Below are 20,172 nucleotides of genomic sequence, written 5' to 3'. Positions count from 1 at the left end.
AGAAAAAAAGACTGTCATCTAGCTGAGGAGACAGAGAAGAATGTAGTTGTTTGGATCCAGCCCTCAATGGCAATAAATCATGAAGTGTCTCACTATACAGCTTACACCATTGTATTTTAGCAAGGAAATTATACTGTAGTGTTGTTGGTTGTATGACTGCTGCAGTGAAACTCCATATGTACTCAAAGATCCTGAATGTCACGTCAGGCATAGGATGAAGTTGAATTAAGAGGAAAAAAAATCATGGAAAAGGGAATCATTCTTCTGATACTGCAAATGTCTGTGTATGCTTCCTTGGCTGGAGCCATCAGAGGGACAAAGGAGAAGGAGCCAATGAGCATGGCAGTGCCTGAGCTGTCCCACCAGCTGTTTCCTGGCCTATCACCAAGGGGCTGGGGGGCAGTGCACAAGGAAGAGCAGATCCTGCCTGAAAACAACATCCCTTCCCAGTCCAACTTTTCAGCTTTCAGAAATTGGCTGGTGGGTGCATCCTCCCTCCTACAATTTTTCTAACCCAGCTCCAGGACTGTGTAGACTTCATTAGTGGGCGGTGAGGCGCTGGCACAGCTGCCCAGAGAAGCTGTGGTGCCCCATCCCTGGAGGCACTCAAGGCCAGGTTGGATGGGGCCCTGGGCAGCTGAGCTGCTGGGTGACAGCCCTGCCCATGGCAAGCAGATTGGAGCACAATGACCTTTAAGGACCCTTCCAACCTAAGCCATTCTATGATACTGTATCCCAGTTTTTCTGGTCACTTTTAACCCACCTCTCAGGGCAACAGGGTGGAGTGGATCTTCACCAATCCCGGGTATCAGAAACCCCCTCATGTCCCATGTCCCCCTAGTCTATCCCGTGGCTGTCTTTCAGGAGAGTTTTGCCAGCTTCTCTGAGCCAGGGCCTGTGGTTGGGAAGAGGAAACATTATTTGTCTCATAATACAGACATCAAACACAAACAAGGGAGCTGTAGTTCCTGGCACGAAAGCTTTTTTGTAGCAATTCACTATCCAACGTCCTTATAATTAATGAGGGTTATAACCACTATTTTTAGTGCAGCTAGAACGAGCTGTAAGTTATTAGAGAAAGACATGTTGTGTAATGAGTGTCTAATGTATCATTTTACCAAGAATTTGTATTAGATTGCTGAAAATTGCAGGGAAATGATGTCCAGAGTATTCCGAGTGCCCTGAGTGCTCTTTGATTTGTAGAACATAAAGCAAGCTATTGCTTAGTGGGCCTAATGGGCTAATTATGGCAAATCACCTTGGAGCACTACGCTGCTAACGTAAATCCAGTTTGTATGCTGCAAGATGTGGCCAAATGCATTTCAGGTGCGACGAGACCAAAATTCATTTGGGCAAGCGGTGGATGCGGCAAGGGAAGAAGACCGCCCGTGGCAGAAGGGATGACGTGAAGCGTTTCCTTTAATGGGGAGATGAGCGTAGCTGTTAGAGCACGCCGGGGACCGTTCCAAAAGCAGGGAGCCAGCGGCGGTGGGCACGCAGCAGCCGGCAGCTCCGGGCTGGGGGCTCCTCCTCTCCTCCTCCCGCTGCTCTCCGATCTGGAAGCGGGTACGGGAGGCACCGGCAGGCGGAGCCCCGCGCTGCGCCCGGAGGAGCCGGCCGTCCCGGAGGTGTGCTGCTGCTGCTGCTGCTGCTGCTGCTGCTGAGCTCGGTCGGGCTGTCAGACGTTCTGCCTTACACGACGATGTTGTTTTCTTGCCTGCTGGTGCTGCGCACACCGTCACGGTTATTTGCCATGCAGTTCCATTCATAATGCCAGCACCCTGCTGAAGCGATTAGCCGTATTTGCTTAAGAGACGCCCAGTGCTGGAATTGCTGGGAGAGCGTGTTACAGGTCAGTTACAGTGTTGACCAGGATGTGGGGGAATCATGCTAGCCAGTCCTATTTATAGCTCTGAGCTAGTCAGAAGACACCTGCTCTTAAGAGACAGAGGTGGGAAGTAATTCTATGTAAATCACACGCAGTATAATGTTGATGTGCCCCAAGTCAAAGAAAGGAAGGTGGATCCTTGAGAGGCAGGTAGCTTTATCTGCTCGGCAAAAGTGCTGGTGCTGATGATGACTGCACGAAGTGTCCCTACCCAGGCATCAACATGTTGAAGGCTCCATTGAGGAGTGCTGGCTCGGTGCCTTGCTGCCTGCAGGGCTTCCCTCTGTGCCTGTGGACGTTGTCTGCATCGTCCAGGTAGCACTTCCCAGCCAGGTAGCACAATGTGAGGCTGGGGGATGCTTTGCACAGGTGCAAGAGGCCTAACCTGCTGACGGAAGCTGGGAGTCCGTGTGACTTTTCACCTTCACCTTCAAAGAGCAGATATCCATTATGGGGAAAAAAAAGGCTGTATGACAGCGCAGCCCTCAGAACACAACCTGGACAATGGAGGCAGCAGTGGGATTTTTCAAAGCTCCAAAGTAACTTAGCAACACGTATTTATTTCCTGTTTTAGAAAAAGGTGCTATGAAGGCATGGATTCCTAGAAGATGAATCACCTACAAAAGACAGGCTTTGTTTTGCTTTGAAATTGCCTGTAGAATAGCAGTGAGATAATTCAGGATATGCTTTCCTCCGTTCATAAAAACCTTGCATGTTGCTCACGTAGCATCCAAACATAGCATGAAGTTGGAAAGTCCTCATAAAACAGCATTTAATGTCCCTTCCCTTCCCATTTCCATTAGGCACAGGAAGTAGCAGATGCAGATTCATCTTACAGAAAAGCAAATCGTGCCAGAGACATTGTGTTGGTGCATGAGAAATCTGAAGTCAGAAATTTCCTTTGTGTTCATAGTTAAATAAATCATCAAATATTAACTTAGAGCCAGGAGTGAAAAACCTGAAGTGGACAACTGATAAAATGTTGTGCCTCTTTGGGAAAGTGTAAAGCAGAAGGCTTCAGGAATCATGTTTGAGTGAAATCAAAAGAAAATTGCTGGCGCTTTTTCCCCTACTTGAAAGCCTTTCCTCTTTCCTGGTGACCTTCAGCTCTCAAAAACAGCAGCGCTGTTTCTGAAGAAGTCAGGTCTGAGCAGGCAGAGTTTTAAAGGTTGCACTGATGACATTCGCAGTTCAGCTCTAAGCATGAGATGTTTAATGGTCTTGAGCAAGCTAAACTCTACAGCTCTGTCCATAACCCTACAAATATTGTTCCACCTGTGTTGAAAGATATTTATTGACACTTAGCAATTTATATGAGGTCATCGACCTTTCAAACAGGTCCCTTGCTTGGAAATTTTATTGCTCGACTAAAAATAATTAACCTTCTACAACATTATTTAATGACACTGCCAAACTGCCAATAGTAAGATGAAACAGGAATGCATGGCCTTGAGGAAACTCTATCTCCTGCTCATTGAGCTTGTTTTAAAAGGAAAAGCAATTTATTTAAAAATCAATGGCGGTGTAAAAATGTCCTCGTTCTGTTCCTGATGGATTTATATGGCCAGTAACTGCAGCACCCACGCTGCCTCCTGGCCTTCTCACAACACCTTTGTGAAACGACAAAAGACGTGGAATAAAGAGGAATGGGCGTAGGATGGGCACACATGTAGCTGCCTACACCTGGGTCTGTCTACACACACTTGTAGCTCTCTTAATAAGTTTGCTGCTCTGCAGCATCATCACAAGACCTCCCTGCCACAGGCAGACGCTGGAGCACTTCTAGAAGACCCAAACACTGCAGCCTGGTAGATAAATGGTGAAGGAGGGAAGCACTGCCAACAGTAAAACTGCACTCTGGGATTTTAGTGACTAAGAAGGAATAAATACTACAGTTTGTGACAGTTGAGTAAGGATGTGGAAATTGCTCTTTTCAACATCTCCTGGATGGTCAGCCTCGCTAGCTGGCTTGAAACCCATGAAAAAAATGGGATTTTCTTCATTTTCTCTCATTCTTCATAGTTTACTTTGGTAAACCCATACTTAAAATAGCAACTTATCCTCTTTTTCATAATGACCTTTTCACACCTACACAACCCCTTCACCTCCCTGGGGCCAGAGCTTTAGGAGAGGGCTCAGGAACAAGTCCTAGGCATCTCTTTAGTTTCTCCCCTTTCCATAGGGCCCACGCCAGCCATATGTGTCAGTGGTTCTGTACCCAGCAGGAGAGCCACCCATCTACTCAGAAAAGCAACTCACCACGTTTCTATCTGGTTTGACTCTCTGCAATTTAACATCCACACCATTTCACATCCAGTTCCAATCCAAGCCACCAAAGATGGTAATGAATGTCTTCCAATTGTATTAAATTAGCTTGGTCAGATATCATTGGCTATTTCAAAGGAACAAGATGAACATGATACATTAGATCTATGGAAATATGAGACTAAATACTACTTTCCCTTGTAGCAATCATGCTTGAGCAGCACAATTGGTGCCTGTGTACTACTGATTTGCATATATTTTTATGCATCAATAAATCAAATATTTGTGCACATATATAATAGATCTTGCTATTTTTAAAAGCAGAATTTGCCTTGCTTTTGAAGGAAGCATGAATTCATCACTCTGTTCACATGTGTCCCAGAGGCAGAGAGTCACTTTGTTCAGGGGTGCTCCTCACTTGGAGGAGGACCCCAAAGTGCGAGCTGCTTCCTTTGGCTGACCTTGAGAGGAAGGAAATCCAAACCCAGACCCCTCACGAGATGGACAGCACTGTTGTACCTGTAAAGCATGCTCTGAGTGATGAAGAAATCAACCATTGGGTATTCTGCAGACACCCGGTGCCTCCTTACCCTTCCAGCCTATGCCAGGAGCATCCTCCCAATGACTAGACTCCATCTACTGAATAAGAACCGCAGAATACCCGGATCATGCATGTCACATATGGAATTTGGCATTATTTTTTATCAGAAATGCGAAGAAAATTGAACAAATAAGTGTTAAATTCAGGTCTGAAGAGATTTTGATTGAAATTTACAGAGACAGCAATCACTGAGGTAAAAGCATGAAAAGTTTAGAATGTGTTGATGGCAGTATTTGTTCACAGAAGCTAAAAACAGATGATGGGATTGCGTTTTGAAGGGGATGGCTAATATGATGGGCTTCAGTTGAAGGCTGTGCAAGTGGAAGTAGGTGCATACAAAAGCTGATCAACCTCAGGTGCCAAGGAAGCAAGGTTGCAGATATCATACACTGCCCTTTCTGCCAAGGTTGGAGCCTCTGCTGTCTATAAAAACACATAGAAGATGAAAATGCTCAAGCAAATGCTTGGTGTCACTGCTGCAGCATTCTGCATGACAGCAAGCCAGAGCAATTGCTTTCAGATGAACTGACTGGCTTATCTAAATGTAAAAAAATATATATATAATCATAAAACTTCTTTAATGTTCAAGACTGAATTACTTTAAAGTGTCAGAGAAGAAAGTGAGGCTCCTGCAGTGGTGTCTGGATCACAGCCTGGCAAACCCAGTGTAGTGTCCCAGGCGGGAAGGATATACAATCAGTTGTGTTTTCCCTCAAACAAGGACACAGGCTGAGCCTCTAGTGGAAACTTATCCCAAGGAGCATGGGATAAGTCTGGCAAGCACAGCAAAATTATACTCTGAGTATCTGCTCAGCCGCCTGTAAGATTTTATTCATTGTATCGTGCAAATGTATTATGCTTATTGGAAGAAAACATAAATGCAGCTATAATTTTCTTATCATTTTATTTGTTACCTTGCTTCATTTTGACCACTGATTTGATGTGGCATAAAAATAGATTTGTGTTACTGAAGCCCAAGAGTACATTGATTCATACGTGCCTGCGAGATGAAACCTGTAAAGTCCTATATTGAATCCAGGGTAGGTAAAATGTTAGCAGAGTAAGAAAAAAAATGCTGTGAAGTTAAGTACTTAAAAGACTGAACATTTTGTTCCTCTTCCTTCAGCACAAGCTGCTCTAGCCAAGAATATTAACACGAGTAACAAAAGGGATGGCTGAAGGGGAAGTGCAAGATGAGGCTTAACATCCTCCAGGTCTGAACCTAAAGTGCCTTCTGCAGCTGAAGCTGCTATTTTTGCTAAAAATCATGTTGTCAGTTCAGGGACACCGGCAAGCCTCCCTATATTGTGCAAATTTTGTGGAGAGTAAATTGCTGGAGTAGCAGTAAAGAGTGCCTTGCCTTGGGAAGCTCCAGAAGATGGTCTCATATATGCCTTCAAGAAGGTCCATGTTTTCCTAGATGTTAAGGATCTTTAACAGCAAATGTCCTTTGAAAGCCCTGAAAACATCCAAAATTCACTGAGTTGGGCTGTTAAACATCTGAGCATGAAGGAGCAAAGCCACCACCTCATGGCCTTGCAGTACCTCAGACTGCTGCTAGGCCTCACAGGGCTCCGGAGCAGAGGAAATGCCCCAGCCTATGACACTTCCATCCCCACGGGACAAGGGCATCTTTACATTCCCCTTGGTAAATCAGAGATACTGACAGACCTCCTGACATGAGAATAGTTGTGACTCATGTCAGTAACATCAGACAGTTTGGTGGCTACCATCCACCAGTAGGGTGGTAACATCGTGTGGCTGCTCTTCCCCCACTCCCTCCGTGCAACAAAGCAGTGACGTGACACACAGCCCCATTCCTTGTGAGGACAGGGGAGGGAGGTGGGCTGCTGACTTCCTTCCTGCTTAGGGCTGCGCCGTGGTGGGGGGCGATAGGGGAAGGAAGTGGATAGCAGGCTGCTGTTCTGCTGCATGAAGTGGGGGTGGAGGAAAAGGTAATGATTGCGAGCCAAGAATATCTGGGTTGGAGAATAAAAGCCAGGTGATACTGATCTCCAGATGGGGCTGAGCTCCCCGAGCATCGTGGAGTCAGGTCAGTGGGAACCTTCTGCTCCCAATACCTCTGAACCATCAGTGATCTGAGCCACAGGTGTGGGAAAGCCATGTTGAGAAACCAGTCCAGGCTGGCAGTACCACTCTGCCAGACCCCTTGAGCAGCAATGGTTGCTTCATTGCATAATGATGGGAAAGGACAGTAGTCATTTCCACACCCAGTGCTGTTTTTATTCATGGTTAGGTATGTATAACCTACCTTGAAACCAGCTACTCTTGCCAGAACAACATAGCATTTATTATTTTCCATAATAGACGACTTTGCTCCTATGTTGAGCCTTTCTGTGAGATGAGCAAAAGTCACTTGTTCTGGTAGGAAGCATGTAGGTTCCCAGTAACACAGGTTGTCTTAATTTTACATAATATGGGGAACTCACAGAACACAATGTCCACAAAAACTTCAGTGAGAACTGCAAAATAAGTACAATTCCAGTATTCAATTATACTAGAGTCAGAAGGAAAAGAGATAACATCTGGGTCAGGTGAATCCATCAACAAGACTCTCATTCACTCTCATGACAGGTCTTTCCTGTTAAGTAAAACATCTTAAGAGCAAGGATAAGGAAGAAAAGAAAGTGGGTAAAACTGGCAGCAAATGAGAAAAAAGTAAATGCAATTTTAAAAAAAAGAAAAAAAAAGGAAAGATAGTGAGGCCTTGTGCTTAAACAGAGCCTGCCAAAGCTTAGTGAGAGAGGCTGAGAACACTTTTTCATTGTTCACATGATTCTTGGTTCAAAAATGAAACACTGGAAACATCTGTGCTCTCTTCTGCCTTATTTAAATCACTTCAGGACAAATCCAGCCCTGTTAGGTGGGTGTAACCTTGTTCAAGCCCGTGGAGTTGCACCTGCTTACTCTAAGGCGAAATTTGGCTCGGTTTGAATCTAGATTAATTCAACATTTGGAAATAAAATTGAGAAGCTTGGCATATTCCAGTATTTCATCTGGAGTCTTACAGCACTTGAGATTAGTTTATCTAGTAGATTTACTGCTTGAAAAATATTTGATGCCGGTATCAACACAGTCCAACATCTCCTTCTCACTACCCCCTCATCCTTCCGCCCTCCTCTCCCCAGGCAAGAGGATCAGACCTGCCCTGGTCCCTCTTGGCCTGCTGCAGCTGGCGGGGAGCTGAGCTGACAACAGCACATCCCTTTTGATCTCCAAAGTGCTCCGCAGGAGACAAAGAGGTTGTTCCTGTTGGTACAGCAGGCCAGGCTGTGTCCATCTGCCAGTTTGTCCTCAGCCTGTAAGGATGTGAGTGCCTGGGGATGAGGGACGCTTCCTGCACCAGCATTGCCAAGGACCAAGGCAGCAATGTCTTCCCATCACTGGGAAGGAGGAAGTCTGGTTTCCTCCCTTAATTGCTAAAGAACTCGTACAGAGGCTTATGTAGGAAAAGAATAATTTCTCCACATTTTGTTTTGTTTTGTTTTACTTTTTGCAGCATTGTACATCTACCGTGCTTCTGTAGGAGACGTAAGGGACAAGTAAAGCCTGAAAATCAGTTAGGATATGAATGAGTATCTTCCAAAGAAAGGAAAGCAAAAGGAAATTTCAAAGATCCTCCCCACCAAACCCACCCATCCAGAAAAGGCCTGAATAAATAGATAGCCTGTGCAACATGTTGGGAAAGTCAACAAAGAGGGGCTCCCTCACACAAAGAGGGAAGTGAATTCCTGAATCAAGGACTGTGTCCTGAGAAGACCCTGACCACAGCCCTAGGAAGAGTAGGATTTCTGGCTCTTAATGCTATTTCTTGTTCAGTTCTCCAACGAAAGTAGTCTTAGAAAATACCATGGAATCAAATTGAATCTAGCTCAACAGAAAAGAGTCATTTGGGTTACACTTGGAAATGAGCTGCAAGACAGACCCGTCTTCGCATTACACATTTCTTAATGTTTGAGCATTGTTCTATGTGTATAGATATGTGCATGATACATGCAACAGTAGCCTTTCAGGGAGAACCAAGTGAGTACGTTGTCATCATCCAGGAAAAAAATAACAAGAAGCATATACTAAGCTGGTAGAGGGTAGGTACTTCTTAGAGGACATGAAAAGCTCACATGGCTCAGCTGGGAAGGCAGCAGTTTCTTGGATTAAATTATCATGAAACACAGAATTGTTGAGGTTGGAAGAAACCTCTGTTCTTGCAGGGACACCCAGAGCAGAGTGCCCAGGCCCATATCTGGGAGGCTGCTGAACATCTCCAAGGAGGAAATTCTCCAACCTCTCTGGGCACGTGTGCCAGTGCTCAGCCAATACTGCCCTGGTGGCACCTCACAGCCCAGCATCTCTCCACCTTTCAGTCATGGGGCTGTCATTTCAGCCTTGTCCTGTCTAGGCAAGAATGACTGAGCAGCTGCCTTGCCTACGTGGGACATCAGATGTGTCACCTGAAGGGTCAGCAGGGTGCGTATGCCACCACAGGGCACTCTGTCCCATTATTTCCCTTTTTAGCTTAATATCCACATGAATATACCAAATAATCCAGGTTCTGTCCAAGTGGAAAGATAGAAGCCACTGAAGTGGAGCTTTGTCTGGCTTTCATTAATAGACACGTGCCCATCAGCTCAGGCTTTGGAGCAAGACATTTCCACTTAGTTATCTTCTACTGGAAGGAAAACAAGTGCATGCTACAGCAATGCTCCTCATTCTCACTCTCCAGCCAAATACAAGCTGGTCAAATTATTTACCTCATCTTAGCTTATGTGCTGGTTTTGTTACTAGATGTTTTTACAGAGGCGGTTTTATTAAGCCTTTTTTATTGACCTGAAGACAGAAGCTTATTGATAGCATTGCCCGTGTCAGGATAAGATTGAATCTACTATTTGTAAATGGTGAGGCTTGGCTTTTCTGAAGGAAACTGTCAACAGTTGCCATGAAAGCAGTTTGAATGAAATAGTTGTTTTCCTACAACTGTTTCATCAACAGCAAGGAACTTAATTCCAAACCACAAATAACAAGCAGCTCCCCATCCAGTTCCTTCATCAGTTCTCCTGTTTAAAACACACAGGGTTATTATCTAGGAGCATGAAAATAACAGATCTTGAATCACCAAAGAGTTGCAGAGGAGCAGAAAGAAATCATAGAATCATAGAATGGCCTGGCTTGAAAAGGACCCCAATGATCATTGAGTTTCAACCCCCCTGCTATATGCAGGGTCACCAACCACCAGACCAGGCTGCCCAGAGCCAATGATGGACTACATCACCAAGATGAGGGCAGCAGCAGCTAAGCAACTTTTATCCAAGCATATATAAATTCCTCATTTGTTGAAAATGCATGAGGATTTTGCCATTTACTTCAAACTGCTATCTGATCCATAAGAATTTGAATCTAAACAGGAAAAAAAAATACCCTAATCTGTCATTTTGGACACCTAGGAGAGCAAGATAAATTAGTGAGCAGAAATGAGGTATTGCATGTTTTTTGGCTCTGCTTGGAATCTTTTGGAAGTGAGGACTTTTATAAGCACCTCTTCATCTATTTTTGTGCAGGAAACAAGCTTGTTTTTCATTTCTCCTTCAAATGTTTAAAAGTGAGCTTTACCTTCAGGATGTGTGCATTGAGATGAGAAGTTGAGTTTGTCACAGTGTGCCTTTCGTGGAAGATAAGCAAGGTTCAGTGAAAAAAAGTTAAAGGACGTAAGCACATTGTTAACTCTATGCTAATTCGTACCAGGAAGATCACTTTTGACATCAAGAAATTAAGAAGTGCCTCTTCTTACCATTCATACTATCTTTGATTTTAGTTCCTATCTCATGAACTGCTGGCAAAATCTAACCAGCACAACTCATAACTGTGAAGGTTTGCATCACTCTTCTTTCCAAATGTTTAAAATCTAGAGAAGGATTTGCTCATCTTGACTTCTGCTGGCACTTGTGTAAGTCTTGCTATCTACTTCAAGTTTAATTTTTCCAAGATGTGAAATAGAGCCACCAGGTTTAGCTGGTGGTTGGAGTCCAGGCGCCATTGAAATCACAGAGACGTTTTTGGTGTACATTTGGAATTTACCCAGAAAGCAGCAGTGGTTTTGACTTTCCCGCAGACTTCAGTGTGACGAACCTGCCCACCTCTACTAGTGGTTCCATGTGCTCACTGTTGCCTGTGTTAGCTACTGGCTTTGTTTTGACTTTCTATGTCACTTATTTTGTCTCCCATTCAAAGAAAAATAGAATTGCTGATAGATAATACTTCTGTGTGATATAAAGTATTCAGAACAGTGAAAGAAAGAAGCTAGCAGGGAGGGGGAAATAACTGTGGGCAATTTTATCAGATGTTTTTGACCTGAAGCAATTACAAATGTAAAGTTTACAAGAGCATGCACGATGTTTTTATATGCATATCATATTTTAGATTGGTTTGGGAGAGAAACAGATAAAATCAATTAACTGGTGATGTGGCAGTAATTATGCAAATGGAGCAACTTGACCATAAAACACGTTGAATGGGAGAAGGTAGCTCAATATCAACTAAGCATTAAAAATATGGTTATTACATCTGTCCTAATACCCTGACATCTCTCCTGCCAAAGTGTGGAAGGAATGGATATTGTGTAACAAAATTTAAACCATATAAAGAATCAGATAAAGGTCATAAATAACTAGTCCTTATAAAAATCATGTCTTTAGTTCTCTACTGTGTCTTTCTTACAGTTTTGTTCAGTCTTGGGCAAAGTTCAGTTTTATGAGACCAACCTCATGCAGCAAACACACCTTTGCTCTGCTGCTTTACTGCAGCGTTAATGGTTCGTTTGCCTTTGGGGGTAGGGAAAGGTAAGTGCTGCTGTTCCAGCCTTTTCCTTATGCTGTTCAAATGAGCACTGTGGGGTTAGATTAGTTCGTCAAATAACCCCATGTATTATTCTCAATTGCAAAATCAGCTGTGATAGCAAGCAACAGAAGTATATCCTGCTCCACAGGCCCAGTATTTTTGCTGCTGCCTGAAACACAAGTGATGCAGGCTGGTGGATGCTTGAGAAAGAGGAAATGAAAAAAATGATGCACATTTTCATCTTGATCCCAAAGGAAGCTTGAACAAAAGTACTGTCTGTTCACGTCTTTCTTCTTGTCACTTGTTTTCCTGTGTCCGAGTTGTTTTGACTCTACCCCACGCCATATGTGCTTCCATATGTTATCACTACCCTAAACAAACTCAACCCCAGTCTGCAGTGCATGCACCAAATCCCCACAGCCCTTCCAGCCTTCCTTAGTATCAGCTATGTACTAGTAGCATTCCCCTTGGCAAGGAAGGTCTGGGCAGCATTGAGTTCAGCACATCCCTGGCTGATCTGCAATACTCACAGTCTGATTGTTACTCCATTTCTATGGGCTGACTTTATAGACTTTTACCCCAGTCTTCCAGGTCAGGCAGCTGGTCAGAGCCTGAGGTATCTGTCTCTACCCTTTAGCTGAGAGCATGGACTGTCTTGGGAAACCAGGGAACAGGCATGAAAGAGCACTAATCTGAGCGCAGATTAGTCCTTACTGTAGGTTTTGGATGTAGGTGAAGAACTCTCCCTTACCTAGAAAATCTGAGATGTTAATCCAGAAGCAGCCACAGTATTAATTTTAGCAAAACAATTCAGATTGGTAAGTGGTAATCCCCGAAGACCTCCAAGCATGGGACACAACAGAGAGAGGGGAGAGCACCTCCACACACACACATACACACACTCCTCCCTAACCAGAGCTATCAAGACTTCCTGGAGAGATCCTCTGCTTCCAGGTAGTATTTTGTCCAAGCAGTTTGAACATTCTTCACCTCAGCTATGGCAGGCCCTTGGCTGAGTGCTACCACCAGCAGTGATCCCAGTGCCACCAAGCAAGCCCATGTGTGGGCGTGATCAGTGTCATTGTGTCTGACACTTCTGGGTGTCCCTGAGAAACTTGCCATGCCCAACCATGCCAGTGCTGCAGCATAGTTTCCTTCTGGAGAAAACTGCTTCTCTCCATCATCTGTTGACTGACTCTCCAAGCTGAAGAGGGCCTTTGCGTGTACCCTCCGGAGGATGAAATAATTATGCATAAAAAGCAACTGTGCTTTTCTCAAATACCAATAAGCAGCTTTGCACTGCAATGGATATCAGCACGGTGTGAACAGCATTCTGTTGGAGAACACAGGTTTAGAGACGATAGAGTCTTTGGTGAAGATAGGACAGTAGTTTATCAGAAGGGGCTTGGAGAGCGCAGACAGGGATTGGCATATCCGCAGTATCTTCCAAAAGATGACCTAGGGACCATCAAATTAAACTATCAGGAACTGGGTTCACAGCAGGGCAAAGGAGACTCATAAAATCATTTGAGTTGGGAGAGACCCTTAAAGGCCATCTACTCCAACTCCTCTGCAATGAGCAGGAACACCTGAACCTACACCAGGGTCCTCAGCCCCCCATCCGCCTGACCTTGAATGTCTCAAGGGATGGGGCTTCCACCTCTTCTCTTGGCAAGGGAGGTGTCTCTTCTTGCAGCAGGTGCAACTCCTTGCCAAAGGTCACGGTGGATGCACACAATTTACATGGGATCAGGGGGAGAAAGGACGAGCCCTGGATGAGGAATCCACTGCGGGCTGCTACACTTAAACAAACTGCAGAGGCTTAGGAAGGTCCCAACAGTTACAAGCTGAAAATGGTCAGAGAGTGGGAGGGACTTAAAGGAAAATGTTACACATACTTGCCCTGTTCTCACGCTCCCCGAGACATCTTTTTGTAGCCAGATTTAAGACGCAAAATATTGGGCTAGAAGATCCTCGGTCTGAACCAGCGCACTCACACTGATGTTTCCCCTCCGGACAATTAGACTGCTGAAACCTCTTCACCATGTAGATAGGGCTTAATAAAAATAATAATAATATAAAAATTAGAAAATAGAAAAGGGACACTACGTATACATTTTACTCTCTCAGGCAGAAAGTTCCTCCCACCCCCGTTATTTCACAACAAGTAGTTACGGAGACTGAAACTAGCTGGAACTGAGACTGAAGAGGTGAAGGTGAGAAATCTCAGCTGCTCTCAGCAGTGCTATAAGACAAGAAATGGTTATGCTCATATAGTCTGATGGTTATCATGAAATCAACAGGTGTTGATTTCTCCCATATGTAGGAACTGTGATTTTCATCCCATATGACAAGATCAGTAGGTTATCAAACAGCAAACACCATGCCATGACATGTATTTACACACTTACACCAGTAGTCTGCATATGCAAGACAGTCCTTCAACACAGGACACATCAGACACCAAGGTAAAGGCAACATTTCAGCCCATGTTCTGCAACTAGACCAGATAGAGGCACAATTCCCTCTGGGGTCATTTAGTACTTACAGGTAATCAGTAGGCAAGTGAGAAAAAAGTGTCAATTTCCGATTTAAGAGCAATGCCTAAACGTGGTACAGCAGAAACAATAGACTGGTTACCAGGTGGACATCAGGTGTATTTATTTTACTGAAATATATGGGTTTGTGACAATCAAAAGCAGATGTTCATTAACAGGCAGAGCTGTAGGTAGGTTTCCAAGGTATGAAGCATGAGGAGGGCAAAGAGGAAAAACACTCAGTCTCCTGCCTTGAACCTGAATTTGTTGAGTCTCTTACAACAGTTTTCAACAAGGTTTTTCAATTTCCATGTTTTTAAGTAACAGGCATGAAGATGCTGCTAGTGTTCTAGAAACAAATCCTTTGGACATTGTTTCTGTTCCAGGGCTTTTCCCCTTCGTTTTCTTTTATCTGGGATCCAGAACCAGATTTGAAATTTGCTGTCTAAAGATGTGCAGAGCTGAGAGACATCTTTTACAAACCCCCCACAACCTTCAGTCTGGAACTGAGTTCCTTCAGAGCCTGTGCACTCAGATCCCATGTTTGGTACAGAGGGATCCTTCTGGATGTGTTACTCCTTATACAGCTCTTTTGCGTTTCCTAACATTTGGAAACTCCCTTGCTGGAGGTGAGTGATGTTGCAGGGCAACCTTATTTCAAGCAGGAACTGTCAGCAAGATCAGCGCAAGGTCAGTTGCCCTGGTTGTTCATTTCAGGAAACTCCTCCTCCTACAGACAAATTTATGCTAAACCAACTCCAGAGATACAAGGGCTGCAGCATTTTTCCATTCGCTGGCGCCATGAAAGCTGGCAAAAAATGCCATGGCAGCAGATGTTAGCAGCCTGCCAGACCAAATCAAGCCCCATTCTCTCACCAAGGACAACTCCAAGATAACTTTGTAGTTGGCTGAGTTTCTCCTTCCAAACAGTGCAGTGGAGTAACAGCACAAGAAAGCCTCAGGAGTGTTTCTGCCAAGGAAACTGAGTGATGGGACCTCTAACTGCATTCAACACATAGGCAAAAGAATTATTTTTATCTACTGACCTTGAACTTGCTTATAAGACCTTTTCTTTTTCTTTTTTTTTCTTTTTTTCTTTTTTATTTTCATCTAGAAGTACATCTGAACTACAGTTCCAAAGCAAACTGAGGTCTCTGCATTGCAGATCAGCCACCTGAATGTTTTAAAAAGCAAAAGCCAGGTAAAAGAAATAGGGTGGATTTTGAAATTCCATGGCACTCTGCCTTAATTTGCCTTTGTCAAATAGCCTGAGACGTCTCCAACCACCTTTCTGTGTGGTTCATGCTCTCAGAACACATTTGATACCAGACCAAGATGGTTTGTTGCCCACTAATCTACATAGCCTACAAGTTATTCTTGTTGGAAATGCTCATAAACTAGCCTTGCAACCAGCTCTGCAGGGAATGGGACCGTACTCCTCAGCTGCTGCATTTTAGGGAAAATGCTCACCATAGCAGAAACACAGAATTGTAGGGGTTGGAAGGGACCACTGGAGATCATTCAGTCCAACCCCTCGCTAAAGCAGGCTCCCTACAGCAGGTTGCACAGGAAAGATCCAGGCAGGTCTTGAATACCTCCAGAGAAGGGGACAACACAGCCTTTCTGGGCAGCCTGTTCCAGCAATTTGTTACCCTCAAAGTCAAGAAGTTCTTCCTCATGTTCATGTAGACCTTCCTGTGTTGCAGTTTGTCTCCACTGCCACTTGTTCTGTTGCTGGGCACCACTGAAAAGAGCCTTTCCTCATAACTGAGATGCTCCAGGCCCCTCAACATCTTTGTAGCCCTTCGTGGGACTGCCTAAAAGTTCCCTGTCTTTCTTGAATTGAGGAGCTCAGAATTGGACACAGTACTCCAGGTGAGGCCTCAGCAGGGTAGAGTGCTGCAAGAATCTTCCAGCTATGAAATTATGCAATGCACAACTCATCTGACTTAAAATATTGTCTATTTGAAGCAGAAATGCATAATCAGAGGTCAAAGGCTGTGTCCTGCTTCTTCTCTTGACTATAATCAGGAGCCGGATGTCAGTGAGCACTCCTGGGTCTCTTCTTCCCTGAGAAGAAGGTGACAGAAAGGTGCTTGAGGACAGTCTAGAGGGGCTCAGGTGAGTCATGGAGCAACTCAGTGACTGTCTAAGCTCAGAAAAGTATTTTGGAAATGTCAGGGAGCTGTGAGCACATAGGTTGTGTGTTTGCACCAGGCACAGATCTCACATCCACGTATAGACCATATAGTGGCCTATAGACCTATAGTCCACTTCCATGAGGGACAAAGGAGCTGAAATCTCTGCAGCCCATCCCTGCTCTGCATCCACTGGCTAGTCCCTGCTGCAGATTGTGTGAGATGAGGATAACAAAGCTAGAACAGGTATTTGACACCACAAACCTCATTTCACCGGGTAATGAACAGTCACACAGGGCAGTCTTTATTCCCCAGGCTCAGCATTCAGAGCAAACAGGCTGCTGTAATCTTTAGCAAATACATTTTTGCTTGCACAATAAATCTGTTCAAAAAAATCACACAATTCCATTCAAACCAGTCACTAAAGAGTCACGTGTTGGGGCCTATCTCTGCTTTGTGCTGACACTGCATAGGCAGAGGATCACGTGCCTTCATAAAAAAAATATCCCCAGACTTAAGGCAGGGCTTGGCTCAGGGTCACAAAAGACTCATCCACATTTCATATTGTGCCTTATCTTCTTTCTTCACCAGCTAGTCTTGAAGTATGCCACTTCCATGCAAGCAGACAGGCACACATCCCAAGTACACATCAAGTGGCTATATATCTGCTGGGAAATGAAATGGATCAGGGAACAGTTGAAGGAGGAGTGCTCCAGCCAATCTCTCTTACCCTCAGAGTAGGTGCAACAATCCAAGCTGGGCACGGTCCCTGGCCCATCCTCATCCCCTGATTCTTTCTAGGGGACAGTTGGTGGTCCTGGACAAAACCATGCCTTGAAGTCACCAGTATGAGCTGTCACACATCATTGCCAAAGCCCTTGCCCAGCAGCTGGGACATCACCTGGGGCCCGGAAGACACAAGATAAAATAGCACCTGTGGACTTCTGACAAATTATTGGGTCTTGTCCTTCTTGATCCATAAAATGAATAACAATCCCCACTGTATTTCTCATTGGTGGTGGGAGGGTGGAACATTTTCTTGCTTGTATATGAATGGGAAAGCCTGTGAGAACTCTAGTTGTACAGCTGGGTTTATACCATTGTGCATGAGAGTCGTCATTTCAGCAGAGGGCAAATACTGACTTAGTGGGTTTGCTAACACAAATAACGTGAAGAAGATCCACGACCAAAACTGAACTGAAAAAATTGAATTTTGGCCACTGCTTTAAATGAAGACAGTTGTCTACATTGAAAATAGACGTATTTGATATAAATAGGACCATACACCTTTAAAACATACAGTTAAACATATGTTTAACATATTCTGAAATCAAGTGTTTCACATTATTGATTTTTTTTTTCTTCTTTCATTTGTGTGAATGAAGGATGATCATTCATTCCATTTTTTATGACCTATTTATTATTGTTACCTGGAATTACACCACTACCTGAAATACAGTAAGGAGAGGCTTCCCCTTGCTTATGTTGGGTAACACAATAAGTGAAATGGAAAAAAAACCAATAATAATCAGAAGTATTTTGTTCAGTGCTGTGGATTTAAAGACAGTCCTTTAGCTGGGAAGAAAGAAAACAACAAAATCCACCAGTCAGAACAGAGGAGGGGAAAGAGGAAAAAGGTAGAGGGAGGAGAAGAGAGGCAAGAAAGCAAACAAGAAGATGGAAAAGCTCATGCTAAAGTTCTCCTGTGCACTCATGCACTCTTGTGCCAGTACGGCATTTATAAGCTTGATGGATGAGAAGCGCCCCCAATTTTCAAAGTTCATTACTGAAGATAAAGCTTTAAATGCATAGCTTAGGTACAATTCTTCCAATCTACCTGGCCTTTCCCTTACAGATAGAGTAGATCTCCATTAAAAACCTTAAAGGTGTACGCCATCTGTGTTGTCCAGCCAGGGGCTGTGTTTCCACCTTCAGGGAAGGTATAAGTCAAGAGAACGGTGATGGGAAAAGGTTTCTTTCTGAAGTGCTCACCTCCCCACCAGAGCTTCACTGCTGGGTTGGGTAGGTTACACGGGTGAAGGCTCTCTTTGAAATTCCTGTGTAAGACTTTTCTTGGAAGAAGTTTCTGTGGCACTGCCACGCTTTTTGCAAAGGCTGTTAAATGGAAGACTTTCAAACCCATCTACTTCACGGCCATGGGAAGCCATAAATGCAAGCCTACATCCTCCACTGCCCTGGGTTCCCAAAAGTGCAGTGACACTGCGAGATGGAGAACGCTCAACACCAGGTGAGGGTCAGCTGCAAAATATCTATTTTTCCACGTGGAAGAGTTAACTGGAAAGACAGTTAAAGAACAACATTCCATGACGTCAGTGGAGTTTATGACATGCCCTTTAATTACTCTTACCAGTAAATCAGTGCATGCACTTTAGTACAGCAGAGTAGGGCATACTTCAAAGGAAATAATAGTACTGTTGATTAGGTAATGAATATGCTATCAGAGAACTCAAGGAGATTTTTCACTGTATTACTTACTTTAATGAATAACACTAATTAAAGACATACTACATGCCTCAGGTCTACTGCTGATTTTCTGAAACAATGAAATTCTCACATGAATGTTTAAATTATCTGCTCTGTACTTATTAATAGAAAGATGCTGTCTTGTCCTCAGGCTTACACAATGAATTCTCAGGAGCCCAGCCATACACACAGAACATAGAAATTAATCTAACCGTATCTGTGGTTGGTAAATAATCCCTCTTCTTCAGATGGTGAAGGAAGCCTCCTCCTCTCCCTCTCCTCTCTGCCCATGCTTCTGCTTGAAGCAGCAGAAAGGCACAGAGGTGTTTGCCAAGACCCACTTGCTCCCCAGATGCAGCTGGGAACTTGGACTGTGTGCCTCAGGCCAATACCTGCAATTAGCTTGCAAGTATTATAATTTATTTAGTGTAAGTCAGGATTATCTCCACAGTGGTCATTGTTATTCTATCCCTATCTCTGGTGCAAAGGGCAAAATCAGGACCTGTATTTTCTGCTGCTATAAAAAATATCTGCCTGGAAGTAATAATATATTCCCATTGCCTTCTATTGCAATGCATTTATTAGTAGAGCTCCATCCAACCATGACTGCCTTGCCTCCTTCCCACCTGTGCAATGTTGGTAGAGCATGCTCATGTTTTGTCTCCTCTAAACAGGCCAGTTCTGGCCAGAGCAGGGTTAGTGGGCCCAAAATACAAGCTCTCTCAGCAGCACCACAGGTAGGCATGGCTCTCCCACACCACAGTCAAGTTGGAGGAGATGGGTGCGCTGCCCAGTGCCCCAGCAGTGAAGAGTCACTGTGCCCCCCAGGTACGGTTGATAGCCTGGGCTTCTGGTGGCCAAGACCTCCTGGCAGCTGGTGACTCCCTGAAACACAGACTATCCCACTCAAACCATTCAGAGAGTTAGATGAGGCCTAGCCTGAATTCCTCTGTGTTTTACGAGGCTCCTCCCAGCGGCTGAGGTTTGATGTAGGTGGCTGCCATAAGTAGTCTCAATAATTACAAGGGTATCAAGCACGTACTCCTTACCTTTGTAGCTAACACTGAAGCTGACAGCTTGCTGCTTCCTATATGCTTGCCTGCTTTAGCCTACTGTAATTTAGGCTCCTGTCTTTTAAAGGTCCTTATAAACCAGAGGTAACCACTGCCACAGGCCTGTGCTCCTGACTGCAGGGGGCAAGAACATGCTGGGGCCGGGGGTGTCACGGGAGGCCTCTCAACCAGGAGACAAGGCCAAAACTTCACAAGGACTGAAATCTCAGAGTTAACGTTTCACTCACATAGGTGTCCTCATGGCTGAAGTGCATTAAATCATGAGCGAAGCATGCTGACCACCTTTTAGGTTGTCTGGGGCAGGAAAGCAGAGCGTACATAAACACCACACGCACCT

The sequence above is a fragment of the Gallus gallus genome, chromosome 2, assembly GCF_016699485.2.
Source record: "Gallus gallus isolate bGalGal1 chromosome 2, bGalGal1.mat.broiler.GRCg7b, whole genome shotgun sequence".
NCBI classification, from domain to species: Eukaryota; Metazoa; Chordata; class Aves; order Galliformes; family Phasianidae; genus Gallus; species Gallus gallus.
The sequence above is the reverse complement of the archived record's forward strand: the minus strand, read 5'-3'. Positions refer to the sequence as shown.